At 41.3% G+C, this 25,166-nt stretch overlaps 1 protein-coding gene across 3 annotated transcripts in view; it reads right to left on the bottom strand.

Annotated features, from left to right (window-relative positions):
• TRAF3 (TNF receptor associated factor 3) overlaps positions 1-25,166 on the bottom strand; it is a 554,449-nt gene that overhangs the window by 226,440 nt on the left and 302,843 nt on the right. The gene's annotated exons all lie outside the window — the stretch shown is intronic.

Genomic DNA, 25,166 nt, shown 5'->3' with positions numbered 1-25,166 from the left:
TTCTGTTATTGTATTCGAGATATATCTCATAACAACTGACATACACTTAAAACCAGACAGGCCCATTGGCTTTGTCAATGGTTATTAGCCATTTAAAATAAAGTGTAACAACAATGATTTTGCTGTAAACAAATTAATGTTGAAAATGTTTCAATTCGGACATTGGTTGAGAATATGAATTAAAGATTACTGAAACTTTCACACCGGGGCAGTGGCCTCCAGAGTGTCTAAATCGCTCCTGTTATGTTCACTTTATGTTAGACATGCACACCCTTTGTCTCTCCACCTCTCCTCCAACTGCAAATCTAATACCTCACCTCTTTCCTCTTCAGCACCGTCTTTTCACTCTTCTAAATGCTCTTCCTCACATCTCCTTCAATTCACCACCCCCAAACACACAACGCACCCACTCAACTGTAAAAACTGTGTTTTCTTTTTCCTTCGCCATGTCAATATTTTGACAACTATGCACCTCCTATCTCACAAAGACATCTGAAATCTCATTAAAATACAAAAGAAGTGACAAAGTAATGGAATACACAAAAAGAGAGATTGTGTGGGAAAATCAACCTATGAAGATGTTGAAGAACAATGTGCAAGCAGAATTACTCATCAAATTTTGAATTAATTAATTCCGGATTGCTAACAACGGTATCCTTGTGTTAAGTTTCAACCTGCCAGCTCAACTCATGGACTTGTTAGATCGACCATGCGGGTTTTGGATAGGTTTAGAACTCTTTCCAGTCACCACTTAAAACATGAGGTTGGAAAAAAAGAGACTGGCTCCACTAGACACATACCAGGTATCAACTTGCAGGAAACTACCATGACATATAACCCTTGCAGCCCACTCTAAGTCCAGGTGTGCAATGTAAATGGGTTGGGGGATAATATCAAAAGGGGATGGTACTCCCAATTTCTTAAGCGTCACAACCCTGACATTGTACTACTACAGGAGACTCACCTCCTAGGGAACTCGCGTAAAGCCCTGTCGAGTAGTGGGTACACACTGACCGCACACACGGCCTACATTACCGACTCTAGAGGAGTGGGACTTCTACTCAAGAACACAGTCCCATTTATTCAACACAAAACTTGGACCAGTCCCCAGGGGAAATACATGGCTCAGTCGGGCACTTGGGAGTGACTCCCTATTAAATGGCTCGATTTACATCCAACCTCCCCACCAGCGGTTCACACTTCAGGGCTGGGCGACCTCTTACTTTAACTGCCGGACAGCAGCTTGCTCATGGGCGGGGATTTCAATACAATCTTGTTAGAAGACATGGATAAAGACTGTCAGGCTCAATCCACCTGTGGGACTCAACTCTAGCCTCCTTTGTCACACCGCTTGGACTGACTGACATTTGGCGCCTCTGTCCCCCGGGAGAACGCCACGCCTTCCTATCCGGAGTACATTACAGTTTCTCCAGATTGGACTACATGTTCACCCAAGCCACCAACATGACTCGGGTCGCGGACATACGCCACTTAGCTAGGAGAATATCAGACTATTCACCAGTATGGATAGAGCTATGGGGGCAGTCCAACAAACCTAAAGGACCCTTAGCCATTAGTGCCTGGCACCAATCAGGCAAAACACAGATGCACAAATTCAAACAGGCAACTATGTCCTATTTTGAGACTAATCAGGCATTGGTCAGCTGATATAACACTCTAGGAGGCATACAAAACAGTGATCAGGGGCCAAGGGTACGCCCTGATTGCAGGGGGGGTTGGAGGGCTAAACAAGAGAAACTCGAAATGCTAGAGGTGGTGATCACAGCCCTATGGACATGGAAACTGAAAAAAAGGGCTCACACCCTAGGACTCAAACAGAAGGAATATAGGGATCTGGTTGAAGACAATCTAAGGGCATGTCACGTACGGAACCAGAAACGCCTCTATGACGTAGGCAATAAAGCTGGCAAGCCTCTGGCTTTGTTGGAAAAACATGACCAAGCCCGTAGTTGGGTCCTGCAACCAACCATCAAGGGGGGAGAGTCGAGATTGGACCCAATGGGAATAGCCGAAGAGTTTGCAGACTATACTCCGTCAAGACACACTGCACACCCTCTGACATCTAGGTCTTTCTAGCTGACACAACACTCCCCCAACTCACGGAGGAGTATAGACAACCCTTTGACACCGACATACATCCGAACTAGATAGCTCCCTCAACTCCAGCAAAGCAAAGGACCCTAAAGTCCTCCCAATCGAGCTTTATAAGCCTCGCCAACAAGCTAGAGCCCCACACACTAAAGATATGGTTGGAAGCAAAATACATGTGTCTACTCCCTGAAAACCAAGGACAAGCCACAATAGTGGTAATTCACATGGCAGGGAAACCCCCAGACAGGTGTAGCTCTTACCGGCTTATCTCTCTCCTCATTGTGGAGATAAAACTCCCAGCTTACAAACTGTGTCAAGCCCACCCTCTCACACTAGGTGCAGTGGGTGAAGATCCGATGATGATGAAGCATGTCACAGGTGGTACCTGTGGGTGAGGAATCTTTTATGACATCTTGCCTGAGAGTACAATACTTGGAATTCTTCTTCTTCCACTTCCAGAGAATTTCCATCAACTTATTATTCTGTTCGACCCCATCTTTTCTTCCACTTCCATAGAACCTCTACTAAGATGCGAATGCATTTATCTAAATTCATTATGACACTACATGTGTGGTTCTGAATTTTCTTCTAATTTTGTTTCAAAAGTTATTGTGGTGTGGTGGCTTCCATACTTCACGTCATAAAAGACAGTGTTCAACCATGGGCTTTCAAATGACAAGATCATGCAAACTGTATGTTTTATTTATGGTTTAGTTTTATTGAACTATAAACAAATGTACCTGAATCTGTGATTCATATGTGAACCGGCTGGCACTGGAAACTGAAATAGTGAGAAGGTGGCACACCATACACAGGGCACTATGCTTGTTGTGACAGCTTTTTATATTTTATTGAATTTGTACTGCACTCTATTTTAACAGATGATGATCTCTTACGTGTTTCCTACAGTCTAGTTTCAAACTAGAGAACATTAGGTTAAACTTGTAGTAAAAGGTTGGCTAAAATATTTCATACCCTTGGAAGGTATGACATATGGGGAGAGGAGTTGGCCTAACGGCTAGGGCGGTCGACCGCGAATCTGGGGAACCGGGTTCGAGTCTCAGCAATGGCGCTGAACATCCTGTGATTCTGGGCAAATCACTTAACCGCCCCGTGCCTAACAAAAATGAACGTGTCCTCATGTAACGCAGCTGGTGCTATGTAAAGCGCTCTCATACCCGATACCGGGTCAAGTTCGCGCTATATAAAACTCCCCCCCAAAAAATGTAATATAATCTAGGCTCCCACTATTCACCACCCATATCTTTCTGGGCACAAAAAACATAGAAAAGCCCTTTCACCTTAATAGGATATCAATATATATATATGTGCGTGTGTGTGTGTGTGTGTGTAAATATATATATATATATATATATATATATATATATACACACACACATACATACATACATACATACACACACACACACCAACTATATACTGTGGTGGAACAACACTTTTTTGGCTTTGCAGATTCCTTTGTCCAGAGAAAAGTGCTCATTTACGCACTGAAACAAATAGTCAATGATCATGGGCATAAATAATATACTTCTGCATTTCTTTCACCATAATTATATACATGTTACAAATATAAAAATATAAATAATCCTTTTCTTTTTTATTATACTAAATACATACTATACTAAGCAAAATATATCTTCTGTCCTTGTAAACAGAGACATATATATATATATATATATATATATATATATATATATATATATATATATATATAGTCCTCTGATTATTGCGCTTAAAAAGATTACTTCCAAATCAGTTAGTATGAGTATTTGCTATCTCTGTTTCCATATTTCCCTTCTTGTATATCCTGGGAGTGCCCTCCCTGCACCCTTAAGTGGACTTTCATATTTTCTTCAGGACTTGAGGGCGGAGTGCACGGGTCTACTAATGGTTGCCACAACATATTCTCCATTTTGTGACCAGTCAATCGGGATTCACCCATCCACTTGAATGGACCAATCAGAGCATATCTGGACAACGAAGAATCCAGAGATATCTACCTTTTTACCTGTGTTAACCACTTAATGCCACCCAAGCACATTTGTTAAAGCTAATTTCTTTCAGATGGTAGAACAGATAAAAATCAATTAACAAACAGCATGATTTCTTAAATAATGTTATGTTATGTTATCGATATTTGTTATGTGCACAGCTGCTCCAGCGAAGGAGCGTCCTGGCGCAGTGACAAGGTAGGACATAACATAACAGGAACTAAACAGGGAAGACCACTAGGAAGAGAGACTAAAACAAGAAAGTTTTAATAGCTTTCCGGAAAAGCATAAGGTCCTCCAACAGGCGGTTTTTGCCAACTATGGCGTAATTCCTTTCAGACTAAAATATTATCGTGCGCCCTAGTGACAAGGGAGGTAACATTGTATTACAAACTAAATTGGCATATGACAAAGAAGCTTATGCTCAACTAAACAACCGGGAGCATTATGAGCGAATCAATGCAACCTCCACTAAAGCCATGCAAATTGAATACCATCAGAAACTATGGGGATGGCGAAATAAAAAACTGTTATCTGAGGCGGAATTTAAATTTCTATGGAATGATTTCCCAGTGATTCCGAAATTTTACCATATCCCTAAGATACACAAAGACTGTGATAACCCCCCTGGCAGACCCATCATTTCAGCCAGGGGTGGTCTGATGGAAAATACCTCAGTTTATATTGACTATTTTTTGCAAGGCTTTGTAAAAACATTGGACTCATATATCCAAGATACTGGGGATTTTTTATCAAAATTGCGCAATGTAGTATGGCAGGAAGGTGATTGGTTAATGGCGCTAGACGTCTCATCGCTATACACTAGCATTAAACATCAGGATGGTGTGGCAGCAATTAAATACTATTTATCACGCAGGGAAACATTTTTTGAAAAGCACAATGAAATGTTGATAACTATGCTGGAATACAGTTTACACCATAACGTATTCATGTATAATAATTTACTATACAAACAACTCCAGGGAGTAGCCATGGGGGCCAGTTTCTCACCAAGCTACGCATGTTTACACATGGGAGCTTGGGAGGAACTGGTCCTCCTGGTTGAGCATAAAGATATCATGGCTAGTAATGTGACAACATGGTACAGATACATTGATGATCTGTTTGTGATCTGGAGGGGCAGTAAGGTAGACGCACTAGAGTTTGTGACAAAAATCAATGTAAATTCGTGTAATCTTAATTTTACAGCAACTTTGAGTCAGCAGAAAATAGCCTTTTTGGATACAGAAGTATTTGTGAATGGAAATAGCCTTGAAACACGTCAATACAGAAAAAGCACTGCAGGCAATACCACGCTACATGCAGGCAGTGCACATCCGGCCCATTTAATTACAAGCATACCCTATGGGGAAATGATCCAGTTAAGACGACTATGTAGCAATGATCAGGAGCTACATTGGGCACAAGAATCTAGCATGGCCAGATTCTTAGAAAGAGGCTATTCCAAGAAAATTATCAGAAAGGCTATACAAAAATCTATGCTGATTACTCGCCCTCAGTTGCTTAGTAAATACTGTACCGCAGAGGATGTAAATATCCCAGAATCGGAAACTACAACCACCACTACTGTACCAATAGAGCCATTTCGAATTATATTAGGCTTTTGTAATCAACATAGAGAATTGCGAAAAATCATAAATAGAAATTGGCCAACAGTACTGAAGGATGTCATAATTGGAAATTTACTTCCCAGTAAGGCATCTATCACATACAGTCGTGCACCTTCAATGAAAGACAAATTGGTTGATACAAGTCCTGAAGTGTTTAATAAAACCGCTTGGTGGCAGACTAACAAAGGTTTCTTTAAGTGCAAAACTTGCAAGGCCTGTGCACATGGCATCAATAAAAAGACCTTCAGAGATGGTTTTGGCAATAAGGACCGCACAATCAGTAAGGTCCTTACCTGTAAAACAGAATTTGCCATCTACATCCTGGAATGTCCATGCGCCCTACGGTATGTCGGGAGTACTAAACTCCCGGTCCATAAACGTATATTACAGCACCTTAGGGCCATTACAAATCAGGACAACACATATCCTGTAGCCAGGCACTTCAAGGAATTCCACCATAGTAACAGTCATCAGCTACAGTGCTATGTTATTGATTCCATATGTGCAAGTAGAAGGGTTGGCAATAGAGAGGCACAGCTAAGAAAACTTGAGACCAAATACATTCTTCAGCTAGACAGTAAACAACCTAATGGTCTAAATCTTACAGAAGATATGTATACATGTTTACACTGAGGCCTCCAGAATTAGAACTATTGCTACTTAGTCATGTTGGAGTATTATACTGTTGTACTATATGAATTTTAAACGGTTTTTAACTTTTGATAGTTATTTATTGTGTTATGTTTTATATTTCATCAATATTTATGATCTCGAAACAACAATTTGCACATAATATCACTGTACTGTATATGCTGCCATGTAATTAGCACGTAGGTATACGTTTAACTTTACTAAATTCCTCCAATTCCTATTCGAAAACTCTTGCCTTCATAAATTTGTTTAGCAATTGCTATTGATGTAATAACCAGCAGTGAGGTCAGCCCCTCTGTGATCAAGTCTGGGCTCAGTCTGATCCAGAGGAACCAGTCCAGAATGAATTTTAGACTCATGTTTTTTCAATAACACTATGCACTATGCACTTTATTTTATGAGCACTACTTGGGTATACATCACTTTGGATGGTAGTTACACATAGGGATTTATCCCGTTATTGAGTTTACTCTAGACTAGTATTTAAATATTGGTATTTGAAAACCTTGACAATTACATGTTTCCATATGGTTTTTATGGTTACATTTGGCTTCATATTGCACATATATTTTTGCAACATGCAGGGAATTGATACTGTAGATATTAATGTATGTTTTAATTGATTTTAACATATATTTATATCCCCTCAATAAGCCATTCTTTTAATCGTCGTTGCTTAAAAGTATATAATTAATTTTTTTCCACGATGATATACTATGTATTTTACTAGTCTTTTTTCCATGTCCATCCCATGTGATGTAATTAGACAGTGGCACTAGCACTTTGTTGTCATGTGATCAAGGCTCGTTTTGAGCAGAAACGTTATGGCGACAGCACTCGAATAAAACCTGCATCTACTACCTTGTGGTCCGTGTCTGTTCTTGCCCCACGTCTGGGGAAGCGGCAGCGTGTGGGGAACGGAGTTCTTTCATATATATATATACACACATACATACATACATACATACATACATACATACACACACACCAATTATATACTGTGGTGGAACAACACTTTTTTGGCTTCGCAGATTCCTTTGTCCAGAGAAAAGTGCTCATTTACGCACTGAAACAAATAGTCAATGATCATGGGCATAAATAATATACTTCTGCATTTCTTTCACCATACATGTTACAAATATAAAAATATAAATAATCCTTTTCTTTTTTATTATACTAAATACATACTATACTAAGCGAAATATATCTTCTGTCCTTGTAAACGGAGACATATATATATATATATATATAGTCCTCTGATTATTGCGCTTAAAAAGATTACTCCCAAATCAGTTAGTATGAGTATTTGCTATCTCTGTTTCCATATTTTCCTTCTTGTATATCCTGGGAGTGCCCTCCCTGCACCCTTAAGTGGACTTTCATATTTTCTTCAGGACTTGAGGGCGGAGTGCACGGGTCCACTAATGGTTGCCACAACATATTCTCCATTTTGTGACCAGTCAATCGGGATTCACCCATCCACTTGAATGGACCAATCAGAGCATATCTGGACAACGAAGAATCCAGAGATATCTACCTTTTTACCTGTGTTAACCACTTCATGCCACCCAAGCACATTTGTTAAAGCTAATTTCTTTCAGATGGTAGAACAGATAAAAATCAATTAACAAACAGCATGATTTCTTAAATAATGTTATAGGTTTTTGCCAACTATGGCGTAATTCCTTTCAGTTGTTTTTTTTTTGTATGTGACAGCAAACTCTTTTATATGAATTAACATAGGAAATCACAGAAGAGGTTGCATTCTGTGGTGTGCAGCGTCGGCCACAGCATGCCAGCAAAGCAGTCTAGAAGCAGTGTTAAAGTGTGTCTTTTCGACGAAGGGTGCTTTTCTACTCCTAGCATTCCTAAGGTTCCCTCATCTCTTGCCCAGGGCCCCTCTTCTGATATCTTGGATGGATCGGAAGCCTTCAATTATTGATTGCCACTAACAGTCACGAGGAAGCCTTCAACACATGGAACAGCATCCAACTTGCTCTTTCTGACCTCTCCATTCATTATGACCTAAGTAATAACTTGAACTCCTTCAGTCACACAGGGTGAGAAGAGCAGGAAAACTGTTTTTAACAGCACATTACCACATTACAACATAGCTATTAAAAGCTATACACAAGCAAAAAGATTACCACAACATCATATGCAAACATACACACCATTACTATCTACCTCAGAGCAAAATCAACTACCATCCACGTTGGACCACAACACCGTCTGCCTAAAACCTAAAACTCTACAGTGACAGGACAAATGACGACTGTCACCCAAATGGCACAGTTCCTTATCACCCCAGCCCTTCCACATGCTGGACCAGAGTATCTTAGATATAGCATAACTCCCTTGTTGAAGCACAGGGTAACTCAATGCTTCTTCCACTTGCAGAGCTCCAAGACAAACACACACTACCCTCTTCAACATGCAGAACCATGGCAATGATACAGCTACCATCATAATAAAAGTACAAACCAAATGGAGAAGTATATAACAAAAGACACTTATCACTATAAGCAGAAGACACTCCATACCCCCTACAATTGCACAATCAATGTAGCTAAAACATCCCATTCCACGTGAATGTATGTGTGTATGGCTTTATACTTCTTTCTATGAAAACCGATGTATTCCACAGCATGTAAATCTGATTATAGGGAAGGCACCAATAAGAGTATTGCAATATATTTAATATATTTTAATGGAAAAAAAGCTTTGTATACTTAGCCACAAGATACATGTTTATGTCAGACCATGTACAACTTCTATGTACATACGTGTGTGTGTGTAGATATATGTATATATATATATATATATATATATATATATATATATATATATATAGAAGGGTTTATACCTGCTACTAAAATTCTACTAAGTGATGTGTGTGTTCGCGTGGGTGTGTGTGTAGCTGTATGTATGCTTGCATATCACATCACTACGTATTTAGATTTGTGGGTATGTTTCTATACATCTATATGTTAATTTGAGTAATTTGTTAAATTAAAAAAATAAATATATCCCCTTCAACCTTTGTCCTATTCCTCCTCTATCAGATTCATCTCAACTCTTTCTGACTACTATGAACTCCCAAACATCCTCTTCTTTGTTAGACAATTCATCAAAATAACATGTCCACTACACTCAATAACAACCTACAACTTCCCTTTTCGAATCTACTCCCATCTTTCTATGCTAACTCAAAACACTAGTAAACACATGACAACTCAAGAGCACAAACTTACCACAACTAATCCACCAGGAAGGAAGAAAGCACATATTAGTAATGTACTATCTATTTAACTTTATCTCTAATCTTGGGTTCAGGAGCTGCATGATCAAATCTCTTCAACGTGTCAGGGGTAGTAAGCACTATATAAATACAATTTACAATTACATACAAGACCAAGCCAAACCGACTCCTTTCACACACAAGACCATGGTATATCACACAATTCCCCAAATATAGCTAAACACCTTATCACCCAGCAAAAGGACATGTTCCAAGCAACACAGTACTATATATCCCACTCCACACAGAAATACACTAGCAAACCGCAAAAAATCTGTCCGCAGTCAACGGCCACTGCTCATGTTAACCTGGAAACACTAGATTGATGAAATGCCAAACAACTTCACAGTTTCAGGATAACGGGATATTACCAAAACACTCTTGGTTCTCCAACTGCAGATCAGTGAAGCTCACCAAACACAGTGAAAGTACTTATTACTGTGAATGTCCTCAACAGATAGCCATAATAACTTTTTTTTAAGTTGTTAACAATATCCTACGTTCGTTATGGCTTTTGTTAACACACTGATTTCCAAACACAGCCTGTCACTTCACAGACATCATCTTTTAACATGTGATGCCACATAACAGTGTGTGGCATACGGTAAACAATGATGCAGCTTGATGTGCAATCTGTCACTAACAGGCACTGTTTGCTAACACACACACATGCTCAAAAAAATAGAGCAGGCAGGCTTTGAACTTACAAGCACATATCATGCAAAGCACAGGCTGGAACAAATCACAGTGAAGTGGTGGCCGTTCAACAAGCACACCTTCAAGAAGCTGTGGGGACAGACCGGGTCCTCAAATTTGAACAAAACGTGTTGCACAATGTTAAGTTATATAACTCATTGACAGTATGTATTACGTCTGCACAGTGTGCTTAAACTCCAATATGCTGCCACCTACTATTTAAATAGTGTTGTCTTAAAGATTTTGTAAACCCTGGGCAAGACATATTGGAGCACCTGTTCGTAATTTTACTACCCATTTTCTGCAAATTGAAGCATTCATGATGCCAAACAAACTTTCAGAAACAGGGTTCCCCCCAAAAACAGTTGAAATATGTCTTCCCAGGGCCCACACACATCATTAAGATGCCACTAGGCAAAGAGAGACAGAATTAGAGGTAGAGTTAGGCAGAGCAGAGAGAGGTTGCGATATGGAAAAAGACAGAGGTGAGCTACATAGAGAGACAGTTTGCTTGTCCAGGTAGTCCCTGGGAAGTTGGCGGATCTGGGCAATTGCCCACTTTGCCCATGCCTTTAAAACGTCTCTGTATTTAACGCAACATGCGGACAGCAGCTTACAGGCAGGGCGAGGAGGAAAATTCTGAATCAGTTACACAGCTGGCAGGCAGGTTCACAGCAGTAATTTAGCCTTCAAATCACACATCTGACACAGGTTAAACCTTCTACCATACAGTAACCGTGTTACCCATTCAGTCCCCAACAGAGACAGTACACTTATTCCTGTTATCTTTCAAAGGACTGGTTGACAGATGTTGCTGAACAACTGGAGGCTCACAGGAGGATTTCTTCCTTAAAGCAGTAGGCAACTGATGTTTGAACCCGACAAGCAGAACCTCTAGCCGATCACTAGTATTCTGGCAGAGACTCCGAAGATCTGAATGTTGTCCAATGATATGAACGCAAGCGGATATTAAAAGTATCTGAACTTTCTTTGAAGGTGTCACTATTTTAATTAAGGATATATTCAGGGATTCCTTCTTGTCAACAAGACCAGCCCCGGTAAAAAAAAAGGGTACATCACCTTATTGCAACTACTATTGACTGGAAAAAGTGCCAGCCCTGATCATCCCTCTAACCGCTAGCCGACCTCCAGTCTGTTAACTATGATCCATGTAACACAACAACAACCTTCACATAACTAGTGGAAGCAAAGCAGGAAAGGACACTAAAAGGCATCTCACTGAAACATTGGATTTATTGTACATTCTGACATCTTGCGGGCTCGGTAGTCAGATGTGATTGTTCTAGTCTCTCTTGCTGCCTTGCTAACGCTTAAATTCGGGACTCTATCACAGGTGCCATCTTCCTACCCATTCTAGTATTTAAATCAGTGTCTTTTTCTTTTTTTGCCTTTCTCTCCCTCTTCTCTGTTCATGCCATCTCTAACCTCATCTGTAATTGTATTGTATTTGTATTTATATAGCGAATTACTACCCCAGACGAGGAGGCGTCAAATCACTTTTTCAGTGAGTAGCACGCTACTACAGAACCCATAAAGGATTAGTGGTAAGTTAGTACAGTGAAATATGAAAGTAATTTGAGTGGTGGATATGTTAGTCAGTTATTTGGATTGAGAAGGATAGTGGAGGGACAGAAGAGGGAAAAAGGTTTGCATTTATATAGTAATGGTGCTGTGATGTTCTTGCAGCTCCCATGTCCTCTATCTATTTATTTAAGTTGGTTATATCATAGTTAAAAAAAGACAAAACAAGATTTTTATCAGCTTTTTACACATCAAAAACGTTTATGACATTCATAAAATTATAATAATACTCAATCAAAGAGTGGGCTAACAATTTATCAGTACTGTTTATAATCTATGATTCTGTTTTCCTAAATGAATTGAGACATATTTCAATCTAATACGATGCAAAGTTTGCAAAGAAACGTAATGTGCTCAAATGTTTCTAACAATTCCCGGCATTAATGGCTGAAAAATTATGCCAGACCTTCTTGATCTCCTTCAAAGGTATATACCCAGAACTAATCTAAATATAGTTCTTACTTTTCCGGGAGCATCTCAGAGTTACATAAACGGCAATAAGAGTTTCATATTAACTGCGATATACCTCTCGGGCGCAGTAACTTTAAGCCTGCTGCAATTGCAAAGTTTGAACTGCTATTTTTGCTGCGGTCCTGACATGCTTATTGATTTGAAAAGTTATTCTAGGATTTAAATGCTAAATTAGGCCTGGGCGTAGTTGGCGGAGTTCCACTACGCGGAACTCCACGAAGTGGCAAAAAAACGTCGCCAAGCTACACCGAGTTCCACGAGCAGCTGAGTGACCATGTGCCGTTCACACTGATTTTTAGCACCAAGTGTTTGGCCCGCGCTGTGTAAAATCAGTGCGAACTGCATCACACGCAATGCAAGAGGGTGGTGCTTCTTTCTGCCACTCAAGTAGAAGTTCTACTCGAGCAGCAGCTTCCCCACCGCGAACAGAAGGTTTTTCAAAGCGAGCGGTAGTGACTATCCGCGACCGCCCATTTTGAGAAATCTCGCTGGGAAGCGGTCGCACATTGGATTTTACTCACTCGCCAACTTACTGCTAGTGAGCACAAGCTAGGAAAACACTCCGCTATGCGGAGTGGAGTTTTCTGGAATTCTGCAAGCTCCACGGAGCTCAGAGTGCGAAAAACTCTGCAAACTCCGCGAACGGAGCAGAGTTCACCGCCCAGGCCTAATGGTAATTCCAAACCACACAGTGTGAAAGCTCCTATTGGTATTCATCAACAATCACCATTATACAAATAGTTAGGATATTGGGCAATGTTCCTTGCAAAAATACATATAAGAAAGGTGGTGCACCACTCCTGTATAATCCAAAAATGAATTAGGAAAGTAAGTCAATTTAGTGCGTACAAACAGGGTATCGCTCACTGATCTAAAAGCGTAACAAGTGATTAAATAAAAGCACCACCCCAGGGGTAGCGTCCCCTGAATGCACAGCCAGAGGTGGAGTAATCCAACATAAATTAAGAATCGAAACGCTAATCAGTTCTCAATATGAGTTTATTAAATCCTCATGGTTGATTAATCATCAATTCCAGAATTCATCCCATTCTATATCATGACAACAGGAAGACTTGGGTAAATCATGCTTGCGCAGACCCAATGCATATCGGTCAAACAAAGCCCTTCATATGGGGAGTTTGCTCCGCAGCGAGTAAGTCAACGAGGTTTCGGCGACTTAGTCGACGGTTGCAAAAGAAACTTTCGTGCTCTTGGATAGGATTTACTGAATCCAGTCAACTATTAATATAATGAGACCGGATTCCCTTGGCGAATCCTACTGAAAGGTCTAAGAATGCAGGGATTTAGTTAGGTCTGTAAGACACAGCTGATATTAGCCTTGCATTGCATTTAACAAAATGCTGTTTTGGTTAAATAAAAAAAGCAAATAGGCATGAGGCAAACAGAACTGGGAGGAGGGAAGGGGTGCATCCTGCAGAACCCAAATGCCTAAATCGAAATTCATAACGTGGAAGCTGTCAGTCAAGGACAGCTGCCACTTGGCAAATCTAACAGAACCTCCTTTGACGAGTCAGTGTGGTATTAATGGTATGTGAGTGCAATTATGGTAACAAATCATTGTTGTTTGTTAGTCCACAATGTTAATACTTTTTCCAGAGGCTCCCATGAACACATTTTTTTTTCAAAATTAACCTGTCATACAACTATTCACATGGGATCTCTGAATAAGTGGTGTAATTTGTTGGGTATAAAATCATAAAACCAAGGTATGGTGATACCTTCTGGTCTCCCTACTGGTGATGGTGTGTAATGCACTGCACCATCTCAGGGTCGAACTGGCCTGTAGGGAAATAAGGGAGTGCCTGAAGGGCTGGACTCACAAGTCAGTGTGTGGGCAGTTTTTTGGGGTGTTTTTGGGCCTGTTTTACGGTCAGCAAGCCAAAATTAACAACCCTGGGATAGTAAATTTTTCTTTAAAATATTGAAAAAGGTGCAACAGATAAAAACAGTGAGGGCCAGGTTCACAAAGGGCTTCCACACTCGTGGCGGAGTCCCCTCAGGTGTGGGGGAGTCTCCGCACTCTGGGCGGAATCTTTACATTCTCATTGCGGAGATTACGCCCAGAGGGTGGAGACTCCCAAAACCATGGGCTTCCTCTATGAGTGCGGAGGCACTGAGTGAATCAGGTCTATAAAGAGGTAACTGCATTATAGGTGATTTACTCTATTTATCATGTGCCACACAGCACTATTTATTTCATTTTGTGGTGCATACTATTTATTGTATTTATTTAATGATGTGGCGCACAGCACAAATTCAATTTTCTCTAGGTGCCTGAACAGTGAAATAATTTTTAAAAAATGGAAAAACGTGGAAAAAGTAATCCGTGAAGAGCAGAACAGGACTCAGAAAAATTAACCAGAGAACAGGTTTCTAAGTAGATAATCAAAGACGACCACTGGTAACAAATATCACAGTTAAATGATAGAAATGGTTTCAGCAGCAATGTACTTAAATGCAAAGAAATCGTTTTATACGCCTTGTTTGCGGTTGTTCTAAGGCACTTTGTTTAGTAAATTAGCATTCTTCTGTATTGGCAAGCAGATTGATTCTCACAAAGCAGATCTCCCATGTGCTGGTTTGTATTATGATGAGGAAGCAGACAGGCAGGCCAACCTCAAGTATAGTGACGGAAGTAGCTGGATGGAGGCCACAGTCGGTATGTCACACACAGGAGCTGGCAGGGAATTTTGTGCCGCACACACTTTTTGAAACCCTGAAGCTGGCACAGTGCCCGTGCCACAGTGAACTGTAGAGGGAGTTGGCAGAGGCTCAAGCAGCTGGCGGGTGACCAGCCACACTGCATTAGTGCTGATGAATCCTGCGGGAAGTCACAATCCCACCATTCCACGCAGTGGGCCTCTTGCCCATTCGCTTAACAGCTGGTCATCTTCCAGAACTGGTGTGGAGCCCAGGCAACCTGATGGTAAGTACTGGGGTAGCGGAGTGCAGGATAAATGGGTTGCCAGCTCGGTGAAGCAGCTTTGTGCGGTCACCTCCTACTGACATTTCAGTAGCAACACAATGAGTAAATAATAGGATTATTTGCTTTAGCTGACAAAATTAGCTGTGTGCAAGTAAAAAGGGACACCAGCACCCTCCTGCAACAGGAATTGACTGCAAGTTCTGTAAAAGAAAATCAATAATTTACAAATTCAAGTATCTGTCAGGCCAGACCTCAATACCTACCCCAGATAACCGGTACGCTTCTGATGGGCACGGAGGGGTGGGCCTACCCATGTTAGTATTGAGGGTTCTGGATGCTTCAATACGATCTGTTTATGTTTGATTTGCACAGTTTTAAGGTTGCAGTCTGTTAGTGTCCAACATGAGTATCAACCACGAGGTAAACCGGGTGTGGTGGAGTAAAAATAAAGTAGAAGAGGGAAAACATAAGACTAAAATGGCTCACTGTTGTTAGAGGAGATCTGATGTCCCTTGCTGAAAAGGTATCAGCCTCTAACCAGGAACTTTGATATGTCAAACAGCAGTTAGTAGTAAAAAGCTTCATATGGAGTCTGGCAGAGGTAACAGAAGTACTTTGGACAGTTCACCCTGTAAATCCTCTGGAAATGGCCAATCATTCACAAGACTCCCTCAACGCTTGTCTAGGAAATCCAACTGACTTTGCTGCTAAATTGTGGTTTATATTGTTTGCTTATCGTTTTGAAGCGTATAGCTACTAAAACTGAAAAAAACACTATCTGCGAAACACACAGCAGCAATGTATGATGATTACAAATGGATACAGAGATAAATAGTCAGAACATGAAATTATTAGAGTAAGAAAACAAGCTCTGTGGGTGATCTCCAATAACTGAACAGACATTCAAGCTTTCATCTATTCTAAACACCTATACCCCAAAATATCTCCCATGGTCCGCCTATCTCTCCAATAAATTAGTTATCTCTGGTGGATCCAGTGCTTTAAGGAGAAAATCTCATTCACCTTGACAAACTGATGAAAATAATTAGCATCTTGAAACAAGCCTTCTACTGATTTACTCTTTAAATCTAGAACCTATTATTTGAAAATGTTTGCTTTGTGACTCTTTACCCCAGATTCATCAAAGTCCCGTTTTGCGAGTCCTTAATAGCGATTATTAAGGAATCGCTATTAAAGACTCGCAAAACGGGATGCATGTACAAATCGTAAAATTTATAGCGATTTCTACATCTTCCTTATTTGCGATTCGCTAATTGCAAATAAGTCAATCCTTATTTGCGATTAGCAATTAGCGAATCGCAAATAAGGATGCGATTTCAAGGGTGCCACGGGTGTCCAAAGGACACCCTGTAGCACCCCTGAAATGTAAATGTAGACTGATGTTGCGCACACACATGTCCAAAGGACATGTGTGTGTGTAACATCCAACTTAGAAAAATGCACTAAAGTGCATTTTTCTGAGTTTTCGCTATTTACCACGAAGTTACACTTCGCGGTAAATAGTGGCCCAATATTGCGATTTCGCAATTTTTAAAAGGTTCATGAATAGCATTTAAGGAATCTCTAATTGAGATTCCTTAAATGCGATCGCAATTTGAGAAATCGCAATTATTTGCGATTTTTCAAATTGCGAGTTCATGAACCATTGATGAATCTCAAATGCCATGTTTGCGGGCGCAAACGGCCGAATTTTGCGATTCGCACCCTTTGCACAAAAATGCTTGATGAATCTACCTGTTTGTGTCTCAGGAAATTGTTGAAAACTTACTTTTTTAGCCTGCCATGACTCTGATGTTCAGTCCCTGCTCTCATCTTGATCTGGATTTCACAGCTGTTACTGAGAATGCTGTAGCACATAATTTCCATAGGAAATACATTTTTTGGTTTGCTAATATCTTTGCTGCCATATGATGAATGTTATTGAAACTTTCAAAACAAAATTTCATCCACTTCAGATCTTTCCTGGAAAGTTTGAGGGTGATCCATCAAGTGGGAGCAGAGAAAAGGGAGGTTCTAAAATGAGTTTTGCACATGAAATATTCCACAGGAAAATTGAACGGGGAGACAGAAAAAACAGCTGAACGGAATTACACCAAATTTGGCAGAAAGGTAGTTCTTTACCCAGAAAGCGTGCTTTGGTGTAAAATCTTTTAGTTTTTCAGAAATAAAGGTTTAAAATGTATGTATATATAGCAAAACGGAGGATCCGTGGAGCCAACAGATGTAAAGTAAGGCCTAATATTTACATATATATATACACACACATATATATTCACACAAAAAACAAAGGTTACAGGGACGTTACAGTTAGGTTCAGATTTTACATACACAACACCATAAAAATTCAGCAGTTATAGTTAGAGTTATCCCAATAAAATATAACTCGTGCTCTAAGGTAACTATAACGCGTGCCCTTGCCACGCACAGTTTTCTCATTAATAATTTTACAGCAAATGTTGCACTGATATTATTAATGATGTCATAGAAGATTTAATGAGTGATGTAACATGTGGGGTAATTAGCAGTGCATGGCGAGGGCGTGAGTTATAGTTTATTGCGATAATTAACTATAACTGCTGAATTTCGGCAGTGTGCAGCGCGGGGTTGAAAGCAAGGCCTGGCTACATGCCAGGCCCCGTGTCCAACCCCTCTAAGGCAGCCAACCCGAGAGGGGGGCCACAGCCCCCCTCCCTGGGCAGCCCCCCTCCCTTGCCCACCATATACTTTTAGGGAAGGGGATACATGGCCCCCCTCTCCGGGGGCCACATTTATCCCCAGGGACCCCAGCCCTGAGGCCCACCACTTAATTTATGAGGGAAGAGAGGCACCCAGCCCCCCTCCCTAATCCAATTTTGGCCCCAGGGACCAGCCATAATATATATGGGGGGGGGGCATGCAGGCTCCCTCCCTGGGCTGATTTCTGGCATCGGAGACCCCATCTCTTGAGGCCCGGCCATATAATAAAGAGGGAGGTGGGCAAGTAGCCCACCTCCCCAAGCCAATATTGGCCCTGGAGACTCCATCCCGAGGCCTGACTAATTAATAATGGGCAGGAGGACCGTGCAGCTCCCCTCCCTGGGCTTTTTTCGGCCATGGGGATCTCATCCCCCGGGGCCTGGCTAATTAGTTAAGGGCAAGGAGCGCCGCACAGCCCCCTTTTCCCAGGCCTATTTTGGCCCCAGGTACCCCATCCCCTGGGGCCCAACCAATGAAGTGCTGGTGCCCTGGAGCCCCAGCCGGCTTCCCGTCTCCACCAGGAGCCGGCATTGCTTCCGCCCGCATGGAGCAGCTAAAAATGCTGCTCCCTACGGCCTGAGCAATTTTTCATCTGTTTCCCTCCCCAAAACAGATGAAAAGTCAGCTCCCAGCTGGCAGGAGCATTTTCAAAGCTCCAGTTATCTAGGAACAGACTTAGTGTTTGGTCTTGCTTGGTGGGAGCATTAAAATTGCTCCGGCCAAGCAAGAGCAAATGCAGGTTTCAGCAGGCATGGAAACCAATATGTCCCGGCGGGTGGGCACCCAAGGACATAGCAGGAGCAGACCTTGGGGATGGAATCCCCAAGGCCATTAATGGCTCCAGGCGAGGGGTGCGCTGTCCCCTCCCTCTCTAAAATACGACTGGGCCCTGGGGGTTGGGGTCCATGGGTCCAAAAACAGCCCGGGGAGGGGGACCGCGTGTCCCCCTCCCCTTCTTTTGTCACGGCTGGACATCAGGTGGTGGCAGTCCCCAGGTCCGAAATCAGCACGGGAAGGGAGCCACGTACCCCCTCCCACTATACAATAAGGCACCTAGCCCACTTGAAGGTGCTAGTAAGACACAAGCACGGGAAACTGTCCTTGTTTTTTTTTTTTTTTAACACAATCCTCTACAAATTTCCGGGAACATTTAAAAAAACAAAAACATTTTAGGCCACTGGTGGGGTCCCCCATCACTAGACCTAGGTAGTCAGGGTATTCCTACCCTGCCCCCTAATCTAGTTTTCCTTGAGACTCTGCCGAGTTGAAGTGTTTGCTGCCAATCAGATCTCAGGATGAGATCTGTCGGATCCCCGGAGGATTCGCATTCCTAGATATACATAAATCTATTTTCTTTAACAACTCCAAAACAACTGAACGAATTTACACCAAATTACAAAAACCACTCTTTCTGGCCCAAGATCTAGTTTTCTGCTAAATTTGGTACAATTCTATTCAGTGGTTAGGGCTGCAGTCGTGATCAAAATCCCAATGGGAAATTGCATGGGGAAAACACGTTTTGGAACCCCTCCTTTTTTGCAGCCCCTGTTTGACGTATCACCCCAACTGATTGGTATACTAGTTTTGAAACGTTTGTGAAGATTCTTCAAACGGTGCCAAAGTTATTAGCAAAACAAAAACACTTTGTCTATGGAAACTCGGTCCTAACTAGAGCTAATTACTGATGACTTCCAGTAGGTAACATGTATGTGTATATATATCTGCATATACTTCTCACTGAAGAAAAAATATATATATATATATATGACAACCAAGTCCTTGTGAAGCGCAACAGCAGGGCAAAAACTCCATCCAGCGCCTCGAAATCAGGAACGGACCACAGCAAAAGGTAGTTTTCTCAAAGTGCAAATTTATTATCCTCCAACATAATATATATTCAGTGAGAAGGACAGCTATTGCACCAGCTACACCACAGGTAGCCAGGGGAGCAAATCGCCCAGATGGGTGACCAACCATCACTTTGCATGGCCTCTGGTTATGCAAAACGGGGGTTGACTGTAGGTCTTGCACCAAACTCCCCAAGAGGACCCAACTACCACTGCACACAATATTTAGCTGGGCGCCGCAGGGTCCGGCTGCAGAGCCTGGCTTTTTATTTTTTTTAAGAGGTTTATATAGCGCAAACTAGACCCGAGAAATCGGATATCAGAGCTCATTACATGAGCACCAGTTTTGTTATAGTTGGGCACATTAATTTTTGTTAGGCACGGGGAGATTAAGTAATTTGCCTAGAATCACAGGAGGTTGAGTATCGAAGCCGAGACTCGAACCCTGTGCCCCAGCTTTGAGGTTGACCTCTTTAGCCATAAGGCTACATCCTCTCCCCCGAACAGCTGTGAACAGCCAATCCACGATAAGCTCAGCTTTTGACTATGCGCAACAGGGGTTGGGCAGAAGGTCTGCCCTTCAGCCTTGCATCAAGGGTGTTTGCCAAGCAGTTTGGCCTACAACCAAGTCCTGATCCCAACTGGCCATGAGCGGCCAGCTCATGCTATGTATGCACAGCCTTTGCCCACATACAACAGGATTGGTCAGAGGGCCTGGCCTTCAGCCATGCACAGATGGGATTAGCCACAGGGCCTGATCTTCAACAAAATGGTAAAATGATCACTTGCCATTATCAAAATCGACAGTGTGTTCAAATACAGGTACGCAAGTTGGAGGGAACAGCCTCCATAATCTCTCATTCAGAGAACTAACCTCAACTCTTCAATTATACACTGTAACGCAGCACTCCGTAAGGCATACAAATTGAAACAAAAGTATGATACAATATAATTATGTTCAAGTAATATATATACATTTTTTAACTTGTCTCCTTCTTGGGTATAAGAGAATGCAAGATGGTCCGCAGTTCGATTTGCAGTAAGTCATTTATTTATAAGTTCAACTCATTAAACAAATTTCCTTTGGAACTTCTTCACGGCACCTAAAAGTAGTCATCATTCTATCCCTCACAGATATTTTTCTTCCCACATATAAGCACAGTAGTGCATGCATCATTATCATGGTCCTGTGGCGTGTGTCCAGATAGGCATATCTGATGATTTGCTCGAAGAAGGTCATGAGAAGTATTTAAACGGGTAATCCAATTAAGGTACACAGAAAAGTGTCCACACCTGTAGTGAATTGAATTATTTCAAGGCTACAAACCCTGTAGGATGGTGTCATAGTGATTGCATGATGTCATGATGATGTCAGTTCACATGTGATGAGTGCTGTCAAGAGAATAGAAAAAATACAGTTTTGTAACCAGAATCAAAGTAGTGCAATCAGAATGTCTTTTTGCAAACTGTTCTTCGACTGTGCTCATTGAAGTGTTTGTAACCATAATCGCTTTTTCAAGACTCCTCAATAACCCTCTTTATGCTGCATCTCCATCCCAACCTCTTTGGAGTCAGTAAAAACTATGAATAAATTAAAAAGTTCTATAATAAAAAAACGTTGCATGTTGATCAACTCGTACATAGTCAGTTTTGACCAGAAGATATTCAAAGGCAGAAACTGAGCAAAGTTTTATTACAGGAACATCCCACAAATGACTATACCTTGCTCCCGAAACAGCTGGCTGTATAGACGGCAGATTTGAAATGACGAAGTAAAGTGCTAAACTAGCTCACCGAATGTACACTGCGAGATGTTATACCGATGAGTACCGAGTCTGCACTACTCGAAGTCTCTGAGTCAATCAGAGAATGCACGGACAGGGGAGAGGAGGCCATGCTGGTACTCCTCGACCTGTCCGCTGCATTCGATACCATCTCACATGACACACTAATGACTCGCCTGCAAGAGACAGGGATTGGCGGCCCTCCCCTCCTGTGGATAAAATCTTTTTTAAATAACAGAACCCAACAAGTGATGCTAGGATCGTTTCTCTCTGACAAAAAACCACTGACCTGGTGAGTCCCACAGGGCTCTGCCCTGAGCCCTCTCCTCTTCAATGTTTACCTTAAACCTCTAGCAAAAATTGTGGAATCGTGTGGAGTCAAGGTGACTTTTTACGCCGATGACACACAACTGGTGTTCTCCTTTAAAGACCATGATGAAAAATCATTTGACAACTTCCGCAATTGCATGGTAAAAATTGCCTTTTGGATGGCCGAGAACAATTTAAAACTTAATACTGATAAGACGGAAGTCTTATTCTTTAATCAAAAATCTTCTCTACCCCCCAATATCTGGTGGCCATCCGAACTAAACCCTCCCCCGGTGCCGGTCCCAGCGGCCCGAAACCTAGGATTCCAATTCGACACTGCTCTCTCTTGCAAAACCCAAATCAGTAAAGTAACCTCTGCCTGCTTTGGAAAGCTACGCATGTTAAAAAAAATCATTCCCTACCTACCACTTGACTCCCGGAAAACAGTGGTCCATGCCCTGATAACCTCCCACCTGGACTACGCAAATAGCCTGTATTTAGGGGCACCCGCCTATCTCATCAACCAGTTGCAGAGAGTCCAGAATGCAGCAGCCAGATTAATCAACAACATTCCTTATCGACACTCCATCTCCCCCCACCTTATCAAACTCCACTGGCTCCCAATAAAAATGCGTATACAATTCAAAGCCCTGACCCTGGCCTTCAGAGCCCTCAATGACCGTGGCCCTGCATACCTCCGACGTAGACTGAGACTCTCTCATTCACAGCTTAACCTCAGATCTAACAACCTACGTTTAATCACTACCCCCCGTTTCCGCCTCACGCGCACGGGTGGAAGGGCCTTCGCCGTTGTTACCTCTAAACTCTGGAATCAGTTACCCACAGAGTTAAGATTTGCCCCCTCAGAACCCCTTTTCCGAAAAAAACTAAAGACCTGGTTCTTCTCCCAGATCTAAACTCTCGTTCCTCCCCCATTCCATCCTCTGAGATAAGGTCTTCAGCGCCGGGACACCTCCGTCGGAGGTAGCTGTGCGCTCTATAAAACACTAAATAATAATAATAAATAATGTTATCCAAATTCTTCACTTTCCTATGAGGCCTCAAGATCATTATTTATTCTTCCATTAGTTAGGAGTGTATGTGGAGGTGTGGGAGTATGTATTCATTGAAAAATCCAAAGTGTAAGGTGACGTTGGAGATAGGCCTTGAAAAAACATCAAATCTATTGTAACAATCATTTTTTTTTTAAAAACACTGAAAATCACCAGTTAGAATTTATTGAGCTAACTATAAGTTGCACCCCGCCATACACTGCTTATGACTCACATATACACTTGGCATCATGACATGTTAATTGACATCACTGATGACATCTGAAATGACATAATTAAAGACATCAATGAAAATATCCCAATCATGTGCAGCATAAAGTTACTGAGTGTACATATGTGGGTCCAAAAAAAGGTAACAGTTTAAGCCCTGGAGTCAAGCTTGATTGTACAAGTTGAACGATATGTGGTACTCCGTTTACAAATCACTCAAGTTTAGGATTAAAGTATTACTCCCTATTAAACAAGATAAAGGCTGAGCACACCCAATGTGAGTTGCAGAGATATGTTTGAAAGTCAGTTGAGGCTTAAAGCCGAAGGCTATTCCAAAACGCCTGTGAGAAAGGCCAAATCTTCTGTTTGCAGAGGATATTTGGTCTCATATTAAATAGTAGTAAATCACTGCTAAAGTCATATTCTAGTCAGCGAGGATGTTTATATGGTGTGGATGTTTATGTCCAAGACCTTAGTAAAGATTTTGAAGTTTCGGAGATTTTTGGATAACAGAGAATATAATAGTGTCACACTTTAAGGTGGGTTATCTCTCAATGGTGCTCTAACCATGACTCTAAGGTTGTATAACATGGTGCTCATCTCAGGAATGTGTGTAGTGCACCTTACTAAACTATGTAGTGCAGTCTATAGGGCTTGGAATTAAGTGTCTTTACAGGGGCAAATGTATACCTGTCAACCTCTTGACCTAAAATTGCAGGTCATTAGATATATTAAATGGGTAAGCCCATTAAGGTGAGCAGAATATTGTCCACAGCTGTGGTGTGTTGAACTACTTCAAGGACATAAACCCTATAAGACGGTGTCATAATGATTGAATGACGTCATGATAATGTCATCAATGATATCCTCTGAGATGTCAAGAGTGATGTCAATGAAGTCATTTTCGTGATGAGTGCTGTAAAGAGAAGAGGAAAAAGATATTCAGATTGCACTACATTGATTCTGGTTTCAAAACTGTAATTGTTCTGTTCTCTTTACAGCACTATGTGGAATGTTCTGCACTTACTTAATACATTGATAAATAAATATCAAAATAACTAATACATTTGACCGGTGTCTTTTTTTTTTTTTTTTAACTCTTTATTTTGGAAAGTAGCATTGTAATAACAAAGCAATCGTATCATCATGTAGTACATAATACATAAACAGCAAGGAAAAGAGGAGATGCCATTATACATTAAACAAATGAGTAAACAAGTAAAATATAAAGAAAGATATATATTCTTCCTTAATTAATCTATCAGCGGTCACCAAATTTGAAAGAACTTCTTCCATGATCGTATGCCTCTACCCTTGGCTCCAGCCACCTCTCTCTCTAAAATTTCACTGAATGTTGCCCACCACTCAAAAGCTCTAGGCGGGTTTTTAGATATCCAAGCACGGGCATAACAAAGGCGAGCTGTTACTAGCATAATTGATATTAGAGATCTTAGTCTGAGAGGTACATCTGCTTTATAGCCCAGCATAATCTCTTTCTCCGCTAAATAAAAATCAATTTTTAAACGATCAGCAGTAATGTCCCTTATCTCACTCCAGAAGACAACCAGGTTTGGACAGGTGACAAATATATGCAAGTTATCATTCCACACTTGGCACATTTACATTTGTCGTTCGTGTTTATATTACCAGAATCTATCCACTTAACTATTCGTTCTGGTGTATAGTAAAGCATAAACATTGTTTTAAATTGTTGCAAATTTAGGTTGATAAGAGTGGACCGAGCTATTTAAGTTCTCTATTGG

This window comes from Lissotriton helveticus, chromosome 9, assembly GCF_964261635.1.
Source record: "Lissotriton helveticus chromosome 9, aLisHel1.1, whole genome shotgun sequence".
Classification (NCBI taxonomy): domain Eukaryota; kingdom Metazoa; phylum Chordata; class Amphibia; order Caudata; family Salamandridae; genus Lissotriton; species Lissotriton helveticus.
The sequence above is the reverse complement of the archived record's forward strand: the minus strand, read 5'-3'. Positions and strand labels throughout refer to the sequence as shown.